The following is a 21,566-nucleotide window of genomic DNA, read 5'->3' as shown; positions in this document are numbered from 1 at the left end:
CCTACATGGAGTGAGAATAAGGGAGAGATGATTTAAAGAAGAAAAGAGGTGTTCTATTATGAGAAGAGAGAGTGCTGGGCAGGCAGAAACAACAGATGCTCATGGCAGATGAAATGGGGCTGGCCAGGAGAAGCATATGCCGGAGAGAGGAATAGCAAGCGCAGGGGCCAGGGGTGGGCTGGGGCCTAGCATATGAAGAATGGGAAGAAGTGAGTAAGGAGGTGTTAGGGTGGGGGAGAGGGGGACTGGAGAGAAGGGAATTAGAAAGGGAGGCTGAAGCAGATAGGGCAGGACCTTATAAAGTAGGCTGTTTGGATTTTATCCTATGATGATGGGAAGTGATTGAAGGGGTTTAAGCAGTTTGGCATTTTAAAAAGATCACTCTTGGGGCACCTGGCTGGCTCATTTGGTAGAGCGAGTGATTCTTGACCTCAGGGTTGTGAATGAGCCCCATGTTGGGTGTAGAGATTACTTAAACTAAAAAGATCATTCTTCATTCCATTCTCCACCCTGTACAAGTTGGAAGCAGGGCACTCAGGAGGCGTTTGTAGGTGAGAGAGGAAGGTTTCTTGGATGGGAATGGTGGCAGTTGTGATACAGACAAATAAATAAGCCACATTTTGTGTAGATCAGTAGAACCTGATTATTTGATGGCATGTAAGGAGAGGGGAATGACATAGATTTCTGGCTTGATTAACACAGTGGATGGAATTGCCATTACTGAGATTTAGCACTCTTATTGGTATTGTTTTGTGTCACTCAGTTCCTTCCACCTGATGTGGATTAGACATCATCTCTTAAAAATAGGATTAGACATCAGCTCTTCACCATTGATGGTAGTACAGTGCTGAGCATGTGATAGGCACTTGGTTCGGCATCTGTTAGGTGGGTAGTTGATCCTAGTCTCCTTCCAGGGTGGGCCTTGAGAGGAGGCTTAAAGTAACAACAACAAATCCTGTTTGTTAGGACATACCTTGTTGCATTTTTGAATTTGTTTAAAATACAAATTATGTGGGAAGAAGTTACCATGAGCTGCATTTTATAGAAAATGTAATCAGATCTCAGTTAAAGAAATCTGCCCATATTTATTGACAGAGCTGTAACATTTTCTAATCCCTGGTATTCTCATTAAATCATCTACCCTATTCTTGTTCTTCTGGGTAATTTTTTTTTTTTTTGCCTAAAATTAGTGTTTTTTCTTCCTTTGGCATTCTAATGCCAAATTTTGTTTTACTCTTAAAAGTAAAACAAAACACTAGATAACTGGCCACGTCATCTTTGGGTGGTCCCTGCACCTTTGATACTGCTTCATTGTCTCAGTTCCTTTCAGTCTCTTTTTTCTCTTTTACCAAAAACCTCATTCTGAAGTGCCTGCAAAAAAGAGACCCAAACCAGAAGAAATCAGTCCAGCAGCCCAGCAACAAGCTCCCCGAGGTTATAGGGCAAAGTAAACCTCTTCCCAGAATGTGCTTCTAACATGAAAACACAGTGCCTAGCTAGGGCTCAGGAGATGCTCACCAATGCTGGTTACTCATCCTTAGCCAGTGCTTTGGTTTGACTCATTCATGGCTGTTGCTCTCTCTGGCATGCTTTCATTTCCCCCTGAGAGAAACTTTAAAACAGGAGGGGGCGCCTGGGTGGCTCAGTTGGTTAAGCGACTGCCTTGAGCTCAGGTCATGATCCTGGAGTCCTGGGATCGAGTCCCACATCAGGCTCCCTGCTCAGCGGGGGGGGTCTGCTTCTCCCTCTGACCCTCTTCCTTCTCATGCTCTCTCTATCTCATTCTCTCTCTCAAATAAATAAATAAAAAATCTTTAAAAAATAAAAAAAAATAAAAAAAAAATAAAACAGGAGGAATTAAATAGAGGCAGTCTAAAAAAAATGGGTACAGAACACAAGCTACCCTTATCTGGTGTCCTCACTGTGTAGGCTGTTGTCGATGTGGAGTGCCCCTACAGTCCTGTGGTTTGCTTGACCCAGGTTTGCAGTTGGTTTTGAAGCCCCCAGGCCAAATGGCAGGCTCTAGTCCAACAAGTACACACCTTACCTTCTGGGGCAAAAATGTGCTTTTTGTTCTGCCATTCCTCCATTTGCTACAGATTTTTATTTTTAATTTTTTAAAAATTTTATTTATTTGAGAGAGAGAGAGAGCATGTGCGGGAGAGCACGAGCAGTGGGGAGGGTCAGAGGGAGAAGCAGACTCCCCACTGAGCAGAGGAGCCCGACACACAGGACTCCATCCCAGGACCCTGGGATCATGACCTAAGCCGAAGGCAGATGATTAACTGACTGAGCCACCCAGGAACCCTGCTACAGATTTTTAAAGGAGTGATTGATTAAGAGAATTTCAGAAACCAGAGTTACTTTCCCTACTCTCATTTGCATATTTCTGAAGGGTTATTAGAACTTTAAGTTCTGTTCCTTAAAAGTTTCTAAGGAGGGGTGCCTGGGTGGCTCAGTCGTTAAGCGTCTGCCTTCTGCTCAGGTCATGATCCCAGGGTCCCGGGATCGAGCCCCACATCGGGCTCCCTGCTCCGCAGAGAGCCTGCTTCTCCTTCTCCCCCTCCCCCTACTTGTGTTCCCTCTCTCGCTGTCTCTCTCTCTGTCAAATAAATAAATAAAATCTTAAAAAAAAAAAAAAAAAGTTTCTAAGGAAAAAAGTGTTCTAAAACTTTGGGGTCTTTTTCATGCTCCCAAATCAATCCTTGTTTTTTACATGTGGTGGTGTCATTAATGTTCTTGTGGAAAAATTGTTTAAGGAAGTAGAGCTGTGGAGGGGTTTGGTATATGGGGGTTGGGTGAACATTTTGAGTTAGGTAATTAGGCAGCTACAGCCATGTGGAACAGAAGCGATGATTAGACTAATTAGTTAAGCCATTTTGTAAGTGCCATGTCGACCCAAGGGTAATGGCCTAGAAATGCTGCCTTTCCTGATTTATTTGATTGATGAAAAGCGGGTTTTACACTTGGGGTTTACTTATTTTTAAAATTAGGGATTTGCCTGGTTTTCATCTGTTTCAGTTTTAGTTCTCTGTATCTGATTTTGGAGTTTTGGGCTAGGGCATTTCTGCTTCTCTCCACTGTACCATTGTCGTGGAGCAGATGTGACAGGGCACCTATAGACAAGCAGGTCTTTGCAAACACCTGGAGTGTTGCATTTGGTCGGTATACAAGCAGCTTTCTAGTGGCAGGCCTCTTTCTGTCATTTTTATACACCTAACTTCTTCATGTGTGCATTTATTTATCTACCATTCCCTGATGTCTGTTGTGTGCCAGATACTATTAGATGCAAAGGATCCAAAGATATGTAGCAGTTAGAGACTTTATTTTGTTCGGTGTTACTGCCCCAGTTGCCCCAACTGCTTGGCGTGGTGGGTATGTATGTTCAGATTCACCTCATGCAATTGTAGCTGAGTTTGCAAGACAGATTTTTTTTTTTAAAAAGAAAACACATTTTTGTAGACTGAATCCCATTTATTTCCTTGTAGTTTTAAAATTTAAGCTGAATCTCTTAAAATGATTTGCTTTCTAAAAAATAATAAATATTATCAGGAATGCAGTAGATCTTTTGAAAATAAAAATACAAAGTGAAAACATTTTACCAAATTTTAATATGGTACTACGTGTAATTTACTAAGTACTTTTACACATGCTATGTTGTTTGATCCTGCCATCAGCTCTGAGGTAGGAAGGCAGGCATTACTCCCTGTGATAGCACCCTGATAGTGGGCGCATTGTGCGGAATTCAGAAAAGTTAGCTGATTTTCCTCAGGTGTTCATAGCCAATACATAACAGAGACACAACATTACTGCATCTTCCCCTTCCTGGCTTATTTTAGTCTTTTTTTAAAGGAATACTTTCTTCTGTAGTCAGTTCACAAATGGCTAAAGTAGACCCACTGGGTTTAAAGAATCCTTTAGGGGCATTCAGCAATAAGTGGTAAAATGTATAACTTTTCAAAAACAGCATTATACACTAATCAGATAAACTAAATGCAGCGCTATTAAAACATGTTTGTGAGACTTTTTTCACACAGTGAACATTTTGTGATTTGTCCATTGTCCTTACCTTAGGTAAGAGTGGTGGGCTTTATGGAAATCTGTAGTGAGGTGAAGAGCCAGATAGCTTTCTGAAACCTTTGAGTGTATTTTGTAATGTACAATGGAGTAAAATACCAACCTTGCAGGAGTGTTCTGAGGATTACGTGGTAATCCATGTAAGCAAGGTGCTACTCATATGAGGTATTCAATATTTGGTAGCAAAAACAGGTAAAATCCTAAACACCAAAGGGGAGAATAAAACTATTTTTAGGTGCCTTTTTTACTTTATAATTGAAATTCTAATTATAATTTTTATCTGTTTATTAATACGGTTTCTCCAAAAGTCTATACTATTAACCTCATTTCAATATTCCATGTATGTGAAGGGAGCAAAATCGTTCTTTTTAAAATAAAAACCTCTCAATTCAGTATGACCTTTTACAGTTAGTCTGAGTTAATGACCTTTATTACATCATTACTAATTGAGGATTTTAAAGACCTATTGCTCTGCTACCCAGCATCTCGTGGCTTAGGAATCTGAGACACAACTGGAATCTTAGTCTTTAAATAGACTTTTGGGTAATAAAATGAGGTGGATTATCAACAGCAAAGCTTGATTAAATATGATTGTAATGTAATGTTATTAATTCAGTCACAAGATATCCATTAAAATCACACTAATTAGGAAATATTTAATTGGCTTCTGGAAAAAATAGAAAATGTTATAGAGTGAATTGCCACCCAAAATCAGGAACAGAGAATTAGAATTGATTCTGAGACCTTTTCATGGTACTGAAATACATCATTCAAATATTTAAATATTTAGAGAGAAAAGAAATCTGAAACAACTTTAAAATATTTCATCTGTCTTATGGGATAATAATGAATATTGATTTCATTATTTGGATAATATTTCTGGAAAATGCAGAAATTAAAAAACTCAATACTTTTTATAGCTGTAATTAAGGAATTATGATAATATTCACAAATTTACTTTATTACCTTATTTAAAAGACTGAAACTTCCTTAAAATGGTCACATGGTTCCTTTAGATCATATTTTGATGGAATTCTTTAAAAAATACATTATTATTCCCTTTTCTGTATTTTAAATGCATGTACTTAATGCTGCTTAACTTTTTTCGATGATTCATGTTGACTCTTTCCGAGTATTCAATTACAGTGATATTGTCTTTATGGGGTATAAATCTGTATCTTAAAGGCATTATGGTAAATTATTTTAATGTATGATAACCAGCTTATAAATAACAGTTTTAAATAATAATGTATGATAACCAGGTTTTAAATAACAGTTTAGTTAAATTATGCTGTTTAACAGCTAGATATTCAGCCCCTATTGTAAGTGTACATACAGAATCTTAAGAAAAAATGTTTTAAGTACTTTTTAAGTAGTAGCTCATTTAGCCCTTAACAATACCTTAATGAGGTTGTTATCCTCTTTTTTTATTTTTTATTTTATTTTATATTTTTAAAGATCTTATTTATTTGACAGAGAGAGAGAGTACAAGCAGGGGGAGCAGCAGACAGAAGGAGAGGGAGAAGCAGGCTCCTGCTGAGCAGAGAGCCCGACGTGGGGCTTGATCCCAGAACCCTGGGATCATGACCTGAGCTGAAGGCAGTCGCTTAACCGACTGAGCCACCCAGGCGCCCCATATCCTATCTATCTACCTATCTATCTATCTATCTATCTATCTATCTATCTATCTACTATCTATTTTTGAAGAGAGATCCTTTATTTTATTTTTTTATTAACATATAATGTGTTATTTGTTTCAGGGGTACAGGTCTGTGATTCATCAGTCTTACGCAATTCACAGTGCTCACCATAGCACATACCCTCCCCAGTGTCCATCACCCTCCCACCCCCCTCCACTCCAGCAACCCTCAGTTTGTTTCCTGAGATTAAGAGGCTCTTATGGTTTGTCTCCCTCTCTGGTTTCATCTTGTTTCATTTTTTCCCCTCCCTTCCCCTAAGATCCTCTGCCTTGTTTCTTAAAGTCCTCATATCAGTGAGGTCATATGAAACTTGTCTTTCTCTGATTGATTTATTTCACTTAGCATAATACCCTCTAGTTCTATCCACGTCATTGCAAATGGCAAGATTTCATTTTTTTTGATGGCTGCATAATATTCCATTGTGTATATATATATATATATATATATATATATATATATATACCACATCTTCTTTATCCATTCATCCGTTGATGGACATCTGGGCTCTTTCCATAGTTTGGCTATTGTGGACACTGCTGCTATAAACATTGGGGTGCAGGTGCCCCTTCGGATCACTACATTTGTATCTTTGGGGTAAATACCCAGTAGTGCAGTTGCTGGGTCATAGGGTAGCTCTATTTTCAACTTTTTGAGGAACCTCCACACTGTTTTCCAGAGTGGCTGCACCAGCTTGCATTCCCACCAACAGTGTAGGAGGGTTCCCTTTTCTCTGCATCCTCACCAACATCTGTCGCTTCCTGACTTGTTAATTTTAGCCATTCTGACTGGTGTGAGGTGGTATCTCATTGAAGTTTTGAGATATCCTCTTTTTTTAAAGTCACAGGGAAGTTAAGTACCTTGTCAAACTAGCAAATAGTAGCATTTAGATTTGAATTCTCTTGTCTGGCACCAGAGCCTTCACTCTTAATCACCAAGGTAGTCTTTTTGTTGTATAATGAGTGGACTTTGTTTTTCATTTTGGGTAGTCTGTGGCCTGTTTTGTTTACATCCTGATTTTTGTATGTTTTGAAACTTTTTGTTTGTTCATTTGTTCATTGGCACATACTGATTGAGCACTCATTATGTGGTGCTGAGGGTGCAGCAAGTAATCCAGGTAGGCCCTTACCTTTGGAGTTTAGTGTCCAACAGTCCATGACTGTTAGTGCTTGATGTCTAGTAGGAGGGAAAACAGAGGTAGCAGAGTGCACTTACTGTGGCGTTAGAAAGAACTCCCTGGGAAGCAAGGGTCTGAGAGAGGCGCAGGGTTAAGCCTGACTGGGAAGGAGGTATGAGGAGAAGAGGGGTGACATTCTAGTTCAGAAGGAGCAGTCAAGCGCAAAGCCTGGGATGAGAGGCTGCGTAAGTTGTTCAGGGAACTGCCAATAAATCCATTGTGGCTGAAACTCAGTGTTTTGAATTGGGAGGGGTGAAAGGTGTAAATAGTGTAAAAGTGTTTTAAGATAAGATAGAAGAGTAAAATAATTAATACTTTATTGTAATTTCTGGGATAATAAGAGCATAGAAACAGAGTATATGGCTTCCATACTTACAGGGCCACAGAATAATAAATCAATTCGAAAGGAGCAAGAAAGGAGATTAAAATAAAGTAGATGGGATAAATAGCACAAAGTAAGATGGTACATCTTACAAATGTATTTGTAGTTACATTAAATATGTATGGACTAAATTAAAAGACAAAGGTTGTCAGACTGATAAAAACCAACCAACCAAAGAAGGCCCTACTTTTACTTTATTGATTCTCACAATATGAGAAATGACAAGAAGTGGCCATGAGATGATATACCCCCAGCTCCTCACCTCTCCTTGTACTCTGGAAGCTGTCACCTTCTTGGGAAGGGCACTGGGCTTCCCGCCGTAGTGCAGTGGTCATACTGGGAGCTGGCAGGTTAGTGGTATCTGGGTTATGAAGGACTGGCTCCCCACCAGCTTGTGAGACCTGTTATGGCAGAGGTGGAGTTTTATTCACATCCCTAGTGACTTATGTAGTGTTTGACTTGTGGTAGTATTTGGTATACGTAAGTATAAATACCGTACCTAGTATTTATCATGTGTATACATTTGAGTTCCATGTGAGATTGTAAACGTTTTGCAGGCAAGGAACTTGTTATAGTTTTCACTTTTCCATAATACCTCCTAAAGTATGTATAAGTATATAATAAATATTTCTTAATTAATTCAGTTAAGGTTAAATCTGACTTCTGCATGAGGACATTCTACCTCTGAATGCTTTGGAGGTTTGTTTGTATATATAGCACAGAAAAACAAAAACCACTTCTTTATACAATAAAGAATCTAATGACCTACTTTTCCATAAATACATTTTACAGATATGAGTATTCTTTTGAGGCGGTGGGGGGATGGGTGAAATAGGTGAAGGGGATAAAGAGTACACCTATCTTGCTGAGCACTGAGTAATGTATAGAATTGTTGAATCACTTATATTGTACACCTGAAACTAATATAACACAGTATGTTAACACATTGGAATTAAAGTAAAATTTAAAAAATTAATTAACATCCAAAAGAGGGCTTTTGTGTTCTGAAGAGCATGATTTTTTTAATATCAAAATAAATACTTTGCTTATATAAAAGCTTTAATAAAATATTAGTAATAAAATAATAAAAGTATTTTTCTTGGAAGAAATATTGGGCAGAACATATCAAAACAGCAATTTCTTTTTCTGGAGTGAAAGATACTTTTGATTCTGTTAGTCCAATGCCTAAAGTTCTCTTGTTGACTGAGAATGTACTTACTTGATACAAAACTCAGTTGACTTCATGTAAGAGCTACTCCTTATAAGTGGAAAGAATTACAGAGTCCAAAGTAAAAGCAAGACATTCTGTTTTTAATTACAATGTATAAAAATTAAAACATGCAGCCAGGGTCTAGTTGAATATACTTTTTTGTAGTAGGCATTTTTGGAAACGTTTACTGAGAAAAATAAAAATGGGTAAATGCAGCTTCCCCTCAATGTCCTGGTGGTCCTCCTGTTTAGTGTTCTATTTGGCTGTCATGAAATCACAGAGTTTTAAACCATGGAAAGGTTCTCAGAAACCTCTTAGTGGTGAGAGGATTAGACTGAAGTTGTATGGCTAACTGTAGAAGGAACTAGAAAGGGAGAGAGGTTGAGAGGGAGAGTCAGTGTCAGTGAGAGAGACGAGAGATTGGGATTGAGAGGAGGAGAGGCATAGCGGATGATGAAACAGTATTTCCTCCTTGCTCCTTTTTGGAAGTGGGAAGTCAAGCAGTGATCTGAAGCAGTGCGTACGTGAGGCGAGTGGAGAATGGCAGTGCTGGGGATCTAAGAACATTCTATACCTTCAGTATAAACCACCTAGAGCTAACTGAGGCTTGCTGGCTGCGCTTCAGTCCAGCCACCATAGAGCTAGCTGACTGTCAGGGTAGATAGAGATGTTAACGAGAGAAGAGGCAAATTGAAATTTATGTGGCTGATAATTTGTCAGATTTCAGATTTTTCAAATCTTAGCAAAAGGGTATAACCTCACACTCCCTTTTCTACTTGCAAATCTGAGCAAAATTGTTTGACCTTCCTTCCTTGGTTAGGGTATGACTTTTAAAGAAGAGTCATAAGGCAAACTATTTCAAAGGTATTTTGAATGTTTTAGTTATCCTTTCCCAGTTCACACAGGTGATTTGCTGCAGTGAAACAAACGTTGAAACTGGGGTGGGGGGGGTGTGGTGCTGGTTTTTAATGTTGCCCACAGTGCCCTCTGGACTTCCATCAAGCCTGGGGCGATCACCTGGCACCAGATTTAGGTTCTTAAATCCCCGGATACCTCCCTGAAGTCAGGTGGGAGCCTGGCCCAATTGAGGCTGAGAGTCTTAGCTACTGATTATCAATTGTTTTCTTTGGTATTACTGTGCTGTCTGACTTAACAGGTTCTCAGGAAAGCATGTGCTCTTCACTTGTTTGTACTCTAAAGTCCATTTCTGGTTACATCATTGGAAGTCTCTCAGTTTGACCTCTTACTTTGTAGGTTCTATACATAAATAAATTAAGACCGTTTATTTGTTCTCGTTACACAGGTAATGTATGTTCATTTTAGGAAAATCACAAAATAGGGAAAACAAAAACAGAAAAATAAAAGTTAATCTATAATCCCCCTCCTAGAGAAACCCCTGGTAACATTTTAGTGCCTATCTAAATGGTTTTCTCTGTACGTTTATTTACATAATACTAAGTATGCTTTAATACATATACTGTTTTGTACTAGCATTTCTCATTTGACATATTCTATACCTCTCTCATGTCAATAAATACAGTTTTATATTTTCAAAAGACACATCGCTTTGTCTCTATCTTTTAAATAGTAAGTACAAGAAAACAAAAAAGTCCTGTAATCTCACAACCCATGTTGACGTATTTGAATGGCTAGTAATAAAACATCTAACACTAAATGGTTGCTTACTCTATGCCAGGGGCTGGTTTATCTGTTAATTCCTCTAATCCTCACAAAAGCTGTAAGAAGTAGATACTATTATTAATCTTGTTTTGCGGATGAGGATACTGAGGCTAAGTGTTTTAAGTACTTTCCAAAGCCATAGAGCTAGTAAGAAATGAACCTGGAATAGGACTCAGGCAGTCTGGCCCCAGAGCCCATTTCTTAACCATGTACCACACTTTAAAAATAAACAAGCAGAAATACTTTTATGTCCATTTTAGCATTCATTCATCCACCATCTATCCATTTCTGTTTATATGAAAGGGATCATACACATTTTTCTAAAAGGTTCATAATAAATTTGGAGATCCTTATCAGCATGGACAGAACTATTTCATTCCATATAACAGTTACATAGACATCCTTTGTGTAACTTTAATTATCTAGTTCACTACAATAGACAGTTTGGTTGTTTCCAGATTTTGCAATTATAAGCAGTGTGGTAATAATATACTAATCTTTATTAAGTGATAAAATCAGTTACTATATGTAAAGTTAGTAGAACAGTGCCTGTTACATAGTAAGATAATTATTGCTATTACTGTTAATACTTTGTGCCACACCTTGTGCTAAAATTTTATTTAATCTTCAAAATGTCCCTAAGAGATAGTGTTGTTATTCCTAGTTAAGGAAACTAAGGCCTACAGAGGTTAAACAGTTTTTATTGTGTCACGTAGTGAAGTAAGTAAAACCTAGGATTTGAACCCAGCCTTGTGATTCTGGAGCACATGGTCTTGACTACTCCCATCTCTATACGCCCAACTTTCAGGAGCCGGGGAGTTGTGTCCTCCCAGTACCCAGAAGTGGAGGAGCATGGATATTGGTAAATATTTATTTTGGTGAGAACATTTAAGTTCTAATCTCAGTAAGTTTCATTCATGCAACACAGTGTTATCAACTATAGTCACCATATTTTACATTAGGTCCTCATACCTTACTCATCTTGTAGCTGAAAATTTGTACCCTTTTACCAACCTTTCGTTATTTCCCCCACCCGTGTAGCTCCTATAAACCACTTTTCTACTCAGCATAAGTGTTTTTAACTTAAAATTTTTGTTTGTTTGTTTTTAGATTTCACATATAAGTGATACCACGCAGTATTTGTCTTTTTCTTTCTGGCTTATTTCACCTAGCATAATACCCTCAAGATACATCATGTTGTTGGAAATGACAGCATTTCTTTCATTCTCATGGCTGAATAATATTCCATTATATATACATATAACTATGTATATATGTGTTATATATATTATATAAACGTATGTATATTATATATCATGTACATAATGTGCATAATATATATGTATAAATATACATATACATCATGTCTTCATTAGCCATTCATCCATTGATGGACATTTACATTGTTTCCGTATCTTGGCTATTGTGAATAATGCTGCAATGAACATGGGAATGCAGATATCTTTTCCACATACTGTTTACATTTTCTTTGGCTATATACCCAGAATTAGGATTGCTGGATCACATGGTAGTTCTTTTTTTAACTTTTTAAGAAGCCTCCCATACTGTTTTCCATAGTGACTACAACAATTTACATTCCCACCAACAGTTCAGAAGGGTTTCCTTTTCTCCATACCCTTACCAATACTTGTTATCTCATCTTTTTAAAAAAAAAAATTTTGAGAGAGAGAGAAAGACAGAGAGCGCATGTGTGAGCAATGGGAGGGGCAGAGGGAGAGTAAGAGAGAATCCCCAGGCAGACTCCCTGCTGAGCATGGAGCCCAGTCATGGGACTTGATCCCAGGACCCTGAGATCATGACCTGAGCCGAGATCAAGAGTCAGACGCTTAACTGACTGAGCCACCCAGCCACCCCATCTTTGTCTTTTTGATGATAGCTGTTCATATAGTTGTGAGGTGATATCAGAATATGGTTTTGATTTGCATTTGTTGATGACCAGTGGTGTTGAGTATCTTTCACGTATTTTTTGACCATTTGGATGTCTTTTTTGGAAGTATCTTTTCGCTTCCTATGCCCAGTTTTTAATTAGATTGTTCCTTTGCTATTGAGTTGTATTTCTTTATATCTTTTGGATATTAACTCCTAACAGATACATGATTTGCAAATAGTTTCTGTCATTCCATAGATTGCCTTTTCACTTTGTTGATGGTTTCCTTTTCTTTGCAGAAGCTTTTTAGTTTTTGCCTTTGTTGTCTTAGCTTTTCCTCTCATATCCAAAAAAATCATAGCCAAGGCTAATGTCAAGGCCTGTGTATTCTTGTAGGAGTTTTATGGTTTCAGATCTTATGTTTAAGTCTTTAATCCATTTTGAGTTGATTTTTTGTTTGTGGTGTAAGATAGGGGTCCATTTTCTTTTAAAAAAAAAAAAAGATTATTTTGAGTTCTCTATAAAATAAATAGCCTTTCAACTTTCATATGCATTGTGAATGTTTTTCCAATGTAAGCATTTTTTTTTTATTTTTTATTTTATTTATTTACTTGAGAGAGAGAATGAGAGAGCGAGAACACATGAGAGGGGATAGGGTCAGAGGACGAAGCAGACTCCCCGCCGAGCAGGGAGCCCGATGCGGGACTCGATCCCGGGACTCCAGGATCATGACCTGAGCTGAAGGCAGTCGCTTAACCAACTGAGCCACCCAGCACCCACCAATGTAAGCATTTTTAATGACTGTATTTTCCATTATATGGAGGATTGTAATTTATTTGAATAGTCGGTCTTTTGATTCTAGTTTTTTATTGCAATGCAATTTTTATTGCAAGAACATCCACTTAATATTTTCTTATGAAATTTCTTAGAAGTATGAATGGTAGATGGAAGGGAATACACTTTTTTTTTTAAGATTTTATTTATTTATTTGACAGACACAGCGAGAGAGGGAACACAAGCGGGGATGGGTGGGAGAGGGAGAAGCAGGCCTCCTGCTGAGTAGGGAGCCCGATGTGGAGCTCTGTCCCAGGACCCTGGGATCATGACCTGAGCCGAAGACAGACGCTCAATGACTGAGCCACCCAGGCGCCCCAGGAATACACATTTTTAAGGCTTTGATTCATATCATTATATTTCTTTCTAGAAAGATCATATGTATGTTGGCCCGCAGTGTGTGATACAATGCCTATGTCCCCATAATTGATGATATTACTTGGTGTTATTAAATTAAAAAATCTTGGCTAATATGTACTCCTTTGTTTATGAGTTAAGATATTTTTTTCATATGTTTATTAGGAGTTGATATTTTTTCATGAATTGCCTATTCACACATTAAGGAAGATTTTGACTTTATGTGCAATTTTTCAATTCTTTTATTCCAGTTATCTACCAGTGGAATGAACTGCCTCACCTTCCCATCACAGGTGATACTGAAGTAGAAGTTAAAGATACTGGAAGTGTTTAAAGCCAGGGAATGAATACAATTATAAGTCAGATTTTATACCTTTATAAAATTATAAGTCAGTCTTTAATCTTTCTGTTTTAATCTTACAGGTAAAGAATAAGAGGCTTAGATAGGCCAAGTAACTTATCCAGGGTCCCATAGTTGTAAATGGCAGAAAGGATATAAATCCTGTTCTGCCTAACCCTACAGCATGTTTCTTCCACTCTAACCATGTAGCCCTCCACTCCTGGGCCATACTTTGTTTAAGAAGGCACATTTATATTAGGTGTTAAGTTAGCTGGTTGAAATCTAAGGTACATTTTGGCCCAAAAGATGAAATTTGCAGAAAATACCAATTTAGAGATATGCTAATGTGATATAGAGTACTTCAGAAACTTGGTGTATTTTTCTTTTTACTTTTCTGCTAACTCTTCCATTAAGAACTGTGATGTATTAGGGGTATAGAAAATGGGTGGGGATTAGGCAAAGACATTATCCTTCATAGCTTTTTTTTTTTTTTAAGACTTTATTTGCGAGAGAGACAATGAGAGACAGAGAGCATGAGAGGGAGGAGGGTCAGAGGGAGAAGCAGACTCCCTGCCGAGCAGGGAGCCTGATGCGGGACTCGATCCCAGGACTCCAGGATCATGACCTGAGCCGAAGGCAGTCGCTTAACCAACTGAGCCACCCAGGCGCCCTATCCTTCATAGCTTTGACCTCTTCCCCTTACCCACACTTTCAGGGAAGTGATATACCTCTACTTGCTTTTGTCCTCTCCTTGCTAGTGCATTTCTCTTCCTACCCTGGTGTTAGAATTCTGCTTTCTCCATTTCCCAATGCCATGGCAACAGTACATGGTAACTGCTTTCCTTGAGGTCAAGGAAAAAGACTTCTGATTTTTCTTTCTGTTTGACCTATTGTTTTCAGTTAGCACTAGGGTCTACCCTTTGATCTGGTGAAAAGGAAAAATGCACTGAACAGTAGTCAAGACTGTAGGACCTGCTGGATGTAATAGCTAGTGGGCCTGCTGTGCCAAACACAAGTCTCTCTGACCACGAGTTCTAAAATGGCACCTCTTGGGTCTTCTGCCCCCAGCCCTCTGCCCCTTCACTCTCTGTGCCTTTCTTTTTTAACTTGATGTGTTCTGTATTAGACGTTTGTTTGTTCAGTCTACCCTCTACCAGCATGTAGTGGGTAGGTGAGTGGGATTTTCTTTTGTTCGCTGTTCTACATGTTCCCTGGGACTAGCACATCGCAGGGGCTCCGTAAGTATTTGTCAAATGGGCCATAGGACTTGGTGGTGAAAAGTCTAATTTGCTCTCCTTAGATCTCTTCCCCTTGAAGGCACATAGGATTATATTTGGCCCTTCCTGGGAAATTTGGTCAACTCCAGGGATTTTGAAATCCATCAGGTCTTAGGGCCTGAGCCAAGTGAGAGTCCCATAAACAGGGGGTTTATAGTTATGAAAGATTTGCATGAAGAATAGCTCAGACCTTAGTTTGAATCCTGACCCCAGATATTTTTAGTCATTGTATGAATTTGAGGAAAGCTTTCTGGGCCTGTTTGCTCATCCGTAATTTTGTGTAATAATACCTGCCTTCTTGGTGTGCAGTGAAGATGAACTGGTACAGGGGAAGAAAAATAAACAATGGTGGTAATGTGGTTGTTAGCATTTTAGTTTTCTTCTGTGTGATTTTCTGTTGATAAATGGATTTATTTCCTCAGTTGGATTGTACTTACTGTCTTTTACTAGTTTAGAGAGGCTGTTCAATGTAATGGTTAAAAGCTCTGTAGGTGACTTCGGAGTTTGCCTGGGATCTGGTCCTTTTGCCACTTACCAGCACTGTGACACCGGGCAAGAGTGAACTGTCATTTATAAGTGACAACAAATGGCTGTAGTAGTAGTATTTACCTCAGAGTGGATATAAAGAGTCAGTGAAATCCTGCTTAGCACAAAGTTTGGTCCATAAGAAGCACCCGATAATGTATATCCTGTAGTTTAATAATAATAGTTATGATAGTAGAGTTGACAGAAGCTTAGACTTCATCTAGTGCAACTCTAGAAGCCCTGTTTGTTTGTTTCTTTCTTTTAAGATTTATTTATTTATTTGAGAGAGAGAGAGAGTGAGAGAGAGAGAATGGGGGGAGGGGCAGAGGGAAAGAATCTCAAGCAGACTCCCTGCTCCATCTCATGACCCTGAGATTATGACTTAAACTGAAATCAAAGGTTGGAAGCTTAACCAACTGAGCCACCCAGGCGCCACCACCCTGTGTTTCTGATTTTGCTTCCTGCAGGAATAAACAAATGAGTATCCTTTTCAGTCGTAGTCATTCATGTACTTAAGATTGGATCTTGTAGACCGATTTATATCCCTTCAGAATTTGTATGTTGAAGCCCTAACCCCCAATGTCACTAAATTTGGAGATGGAGCGTTTAGGAAGGTAATTAAGGTTAAATGAGGTCGTAAAGGTGGAGCCCTAATCCTATAGGACAAGTGTTCTTAAAAAAAGAGGAAGAGACAGCGGAGATTTCTCTTTGTGAGAGACAGATATAGTGAGAAGGTGGCTATCTACAAGTCAGGACGGGAGGCTTCATCAGTAAACAACCCTATGGCACCTTGATCTTGGACTTCCGACCTCTAGATCTGTGAGAGAGGCCTGGAGGCTGGTTCTTAAGCCATTTAGTCTGTGGTATCTTGTCAGAGCAGTGTGAGCAGATTTGATCAGATCTTTTTTCTTTTCTCTTGTTATCATCCCTATTTTATCTTAGTTCTCCTCTTGAGACAGTTTTCAGATGCCTTGCAGTCCTGGTCATCACTGGCTAGATACTTTCAAGTGTGCCATTGTCCTTTTTAAAATGGGAAACCCCAAGAAGAACTCAGGACTCTCGGGCGCCTGGGTGGCTCAGTTGGTTAAGCGACTGCCTTTGGCTCAGGTCATGATCCTGGAGTCCCTGGATCGAGTCCCGCATCGGGCTCCCTGCTCGGCGGGGAGTCTGCTTTGCCCTCTGACCCTATCCCCTCTCATGTGTTCTTTCTCATTCTCTGTCTCTCAAATAAATAAATAAAATCTTAAAAAAAAAAAAAAAAAAAAAAAGAACTCAGGACTCTCAGATGGTCTGAGCAGATTGGGTACTGGACATTACTCTTCTAATGAAATCTAAGATTGTGTTAGGTAGTTCCCCAAATACCCAAGACTCATGTCTGTGCCAGCCTATATTTGGTCAATATTTTAGTCCAAATCCAAAATTTTATCTTGCTAATTTCAGTCTTCTTTTTTTTCCTCCTTCAGAACTCTCTTTGGATCAACTTACTCAGTGCTGGCAGTTTTCATGTTTGTTTTGGTCAGTCTGGGCTGCTATAACAAATTACCATAGACTGGATGGCTTAAATGGTAAACATTTCTCACAGTACTGGAGGTTGGAAGTCCAAGTTCAGGGTGGTGGCATGGTCGTTTTCTAGTGAGGGCCTGGTTTCTGGTTTACAGAGGGCTGCCCTGTTGCTGTGCCTTCCATAGTGGAAAGGGAGCTACTCAGCTCTCTGTCCTCTTCTTGTAAGGGGCACGAATCCCATTCTTGAGAGCTCTACCCTCGTGACCTAGTTACCTCCCAAAGGCTCATCTGCAATTACAATTACATTGGGATTAGAGTTTCGGCATGCACAAGCACATTGCACGGTGCTCCTAATGTTGGCCGCCTAGCCTGCTCGTACACTTCCAGTGGTGGGGAGCGCACTCTTTTGCTGTAGAAATTATTTCACTGTTTGGATTCCTTCAGGTGTTTTGAGGAATTATGTATGTTGAGCCAAAATCTGACTCTGTAATTGTGTTCTGTAGAGGAGCGGAAAATGTCTATTCTGCCTGCACTTGATAGTTTCTCATAGACTCCTCTTTCCCCTCCTGATATTTGTTCTAAACAATATAATATTTTATGTAGCATCATTGGGGAAAATCAATTCCACTTGTTTTCCACAGCCAAAGGTATATAGATAAATAAATCTATAATACATAAATAAAAGAGGAGCTTAATTGACTATTTGTTTTTGTTAATGAGTAGCTTCCATCAGATCTATTCTCTGTGAAAATAGATTGAGGTAATAGGCTCTTCATTCCTTATTATTTTCATCAGTAAGATACATTTCTCTGTTTAATGTGATGAGCATTAAATCTTTACCTGAACTCTTCATAGTATTTTAGATCTGGAAGGTACCCTACCAGTTTAATTTCTTGTAGACCCTTCTGTGGCAGATGTTTATCTTTTTTGTGTTCGGTTTTCTTTTTTGTTGTGGTAATCCAAGGCCAATGGAAAGCTGGGCTCAACCTCCCTGTGCTAAAGCCCAAGGCAGGCAGGCCTACCGTGGCCTACTTCTGGCCATCAGATTGGGCTTGTGAGTCTAAGGAGCTCTGAGTGCTTCAGTTTGCCTGTGTAGACTACTGGAGGCAGCTGCGCTGGTTGACGGGTAACAGTATCTATGGTCCAGAGTCTAGGTGGATGGAGGTGACTGTCTCCTGGGGTGTCTCCTGGGGTGGAGTAGTGGCTGGAGCAGTGGCTCCCGCAGCGTTCCGGCAGGCGAGGCTGTTCTGTTGTGCTTTGCCCTGCTTGGCCCCAGTCTGAGTCTGCATCTGCAGCCCCTCTGCAGACAGTGAGCTCCCCGAAACCTGGCCAGGCACAAGCACCTTTTCTGCCTAAGCTAACCTGAGTCAGTTTCTTGTTTTTCACCAGGAACCTAGGCAGGTACATCCTTATTTGAGTGTTTTCAAGTTGTGGTATAGGATTTTGGTGTGTAATCATCTCTGCCTAAGCACATCTGAGGTTTGCATGTACTAGTTAAGGAATGTACTCCCTAGGGTGTATAATTGCTATTTATGTGGCAGTTAGGAGCTATATCTTTTCATCCTTAACTGATTAATTTTCAGAGTACTCTTGTAAGCAAGATTTCTTTGTTTGTTTTTTAATTAAGTTCTATGCCCAACATGGGGCTGAACTCACAACCGTGAGGTCCAGAGTTGTATGCTCCACTGACTGAGCCAGCCAGGCGCCCCAGAGAGATTTATTTTTTGACCCTTTCAAAGCAAGTACTGATAGAGTAGCAGTTAGACATGACCTGGAGGCAAAAGTGATAAATAGGTGCCACTTAGAAGCACACATAGAAGCCTGAGGGCACAATATCCTGATTTTGTGGCTTTTAACATCTTGGCCTTGCTGCTTCCAGCACCCTGGGGCTGACAGACGAAGAGCCGCAGGTGCAGAACCTGTGCTCTCCTCTTCAACTGCTGCCCCAGGGTAACCTGTGGCTTCATTATAATATATTTATATTGTGGTTTTGACCTCCCCCACCAACCCCCCCGGGGGAAGATGGCTCTGACAGTTCCGTTTGTACTGGCAAGTACCTTGTAGGGCCAGAAACTCCCCCTCCCAACCCTTAGGAGGAGTCCCTTAGATGATTGGAAACAACCTCAGTTGGAGACTGCCTAGCTATAACCTCTGTGAGACACCCCTGACCGGTGCGTGGCCAGCTCTAGGCCTGCCTGCTTTCCCACCTTGAGGGTGTACTGTCCTTAATGTACTGCTTTGTGCTTGCTACTTGCTTTCTGGCTGTCTTTATTAAAGCGTGGATCCTCACATACATCCTTCATGCGGAATCCAAGAACTGAGACCTCCATTCACACAACGCAGACTCTCCCACTGGTAATAGTACATTTATTTATTTTACTTTATTTTTTTAAGGGGGCTCCACACGCATTGTGGGACTTGGACTCACGACCCTGAGATCAAGAGTCTCATGCTATACCTACTGAGCCAGCCAGATGCCCCGGTAATAGTATTTTTTAAAAGAAGGTGGACAGGGGAGCCTGGGTGGCTCAGTCGTTAAGCTAAGCGTCTGCCTTCGGCTAAGGTCATGATCCCAGAGTTCTGGGAGCGAGTCCCACATCGGGCTCCCTGCTCAGCGGGAAGCCTGCTTCTCCCTCTCCCTCTGCTTGTGTTCCCTCTCTCGCTGTCTCTCTTTCTGTCAAATAAATAAATAAAATCTTAGGGAAAAAAAAAAGAAGGTGGTCAGGCAGGGAACATGCCAGGATGTTGAAATTTGGATGTGGAAAGTGTTATAAAATGGTAAAGCTATGTCTGATTGGCTGGTAGGAAGGTTACAATCTATTATAAAACTGAAGTTTTTACCGAGCTCCATGGAAGGGCTCAAATTGCAAATAAATTTAAGAAAATGAGGTAAGTTGGTTTATCAGTGTTTGAATATATTAGGGTAAATGAGGGTTTTTTTCCCTCTTTTACTGAGCATGTTATTTCTCATTTCAAAAACTAGATAGTTAAGAAATGTTACCTTGCACACTTGTATATATTTATATTTTATTAGCAGAAATAAACTTTTTAAATTCTTTAAAGCTATATATAATTTGGAGGGGTTTTTAAAAAATCCCCTGTGGGCCATTCATATGGAAACCATGTGTTTGTGGTATCTACAAATCCATAATAATAATAATAATACGTCCTTTCAGAATATTTACTCCTTATGACTAGTATTTTCAGATTTCTAAAGATCCTTGGGTTTACTTTAAATTACACCCACTTACATTAAATTATAAGTAAGTTAACAGGGACTCAGGTCTGTGGAGTATGATAGCCAAGGCTAATATTAATAATAATATTAATGATACTAATATAACAATTTGGATATTGAATTTTCCTACAGATGAACATTCAAAATATCAAGGGTGTTTGATTAATTTAATCTTACACTATCTTGTTGAAATTTGTCTTGCTTATTAGTCCATGTCTGTGAATACCAGACCTTGAACAAATAAGGTAGAGTGTGATCTCTTTTTAGAAATGAACACAACAAGCTGTAACTATAAAATAATTTTTTTTTTTTAAAGATTTTATTTATTTATTTGAGACAGAGAGAATGAGAGAGACAGAGAGCACATGAGAGGGGGGAGGGTCAGAGGGAGAAGCAGGTTCCCTGCCGAGCAGGGAGCCCGATGGGACTCGATCCTGGGACTCCAGGATCATGACCTGAGCCGAAGGCAGTCGCTTAACCGACTGAGCCACCCAGGCGCCCTATAAAATAATTTTTAACAAGATCTACAACATGGATACTTTATTTCATTACTGAATTTCCCCCTACTAGGAATTTGTATTGTTTTCTGGTCATTCCGTAAATACACATTTGTACTGTGGATTTTTTTTTTTTTTAATATTTTATTTATTTACTTGATAGAGAGAGAGGGAACACAAGCAGGGGGAGTGGGAGAGGGAAAAGCAGGCTCCCCGCTGAGCAGGGAGCCCGACGTTGGGCTCATGACCTGAGCGGAAGGCAGCGCTTAATGACTGAGCCACCCAGGCACCCCTGTACTGTGGATTTCTAAATCTAAATTCAGCTGTTTTGTTTTCAGAATTTCATTAAGATAGTGTACTTTGTGGAGCACTTGAACAAAGAATATTTGTGGGAAAGGGATTTTTAAAAGAATATATGAGTGTGATATAATTTTACTTAGTACCTTAAAGCTGTTATTAAAATGGATCCCAGTAAGAGAAGGCATTCTGGAAAGCATACTGAACATTAGCTTCCCTCCCGCCCCCCGCCACCTGTTTATTAAATAAATAAATTTTATATCAAAACATAAAAGATTTTGAAGAACATTATTCTTTTCAGAGTAGACACTTGAGGAGGCTTTACACTTATTTTTGTGATTTTACAGTAGCTGAACACATTGTTGGATCTTTTTACTTTGGAATTACATTTATATCCTCCATTGCATTTTGAAAAATTACCCACAGCAGTGATGGACCTTTATTTTTTTCTGGGTGGATTTTATTTTTGAGTCAGGCTACAACTTTGAAAGTTTGCTCTGTAGGCCAGGTGATAGCAAGCTGGAACACAGTCTTTCTTTAGTGAGACATGAGGTGTGTCTGTGAAGAATCCCCCTGTCTTACGTGAT

The 21,566-nt window shown here is 39.4% G+C and overlaps 1 protein-coding gene and 1 long non-coding RNA gene across 4 annotated transcripts in view; both read left to right on the top strand.

The window, feature by feature from the left end:
* The window catches only part of PSD3 (pleckstrin and Sec7 domain containing 3), a 575,226-nt gene that overhangs the window by 215,850 nt on the left and 337,810 nt on the right, over positions 1 to 21,566 (top strand). The gene's annotated exons all lie outside the window — the stretch shown is intronic.
* LOC135363687 (uncharacterized) lies at positions 12,121 to 19,465 on the top strand. Its single transcript, XR_010409669.1, has 3 exons — positions 12,121 to 12,895; positions 13,554 to 13,595; positions 16,908 to 19,465. It is a non-coding gene; the product is annotated as an uncharacterized LOC135363687 (long non-coding RNA).

This window comes from Mirounga angustirostris, unplaced genomic scaffold (assembly GCF_029215605.1).
Source record: "Mirounga angustirostris isolate CCGP_5_RB_7025 unplaced genomic scaffold, mMirAng1.0.hap1 SCAF_2, whole genome shotgun sequence".
In the NCBI taxonomy this organism is placed as follows: Eukaryota; Metazoa; Chordata; class Mammalia; order Carnivora; family Phocidae; genus Mirounga; species Mirounga angustirostris.
The sequence above is the reverse complement of the archived record's forward strand: the minus strand, read 5'-3'. Positions and strand labels throughout refer to the sequence as shown.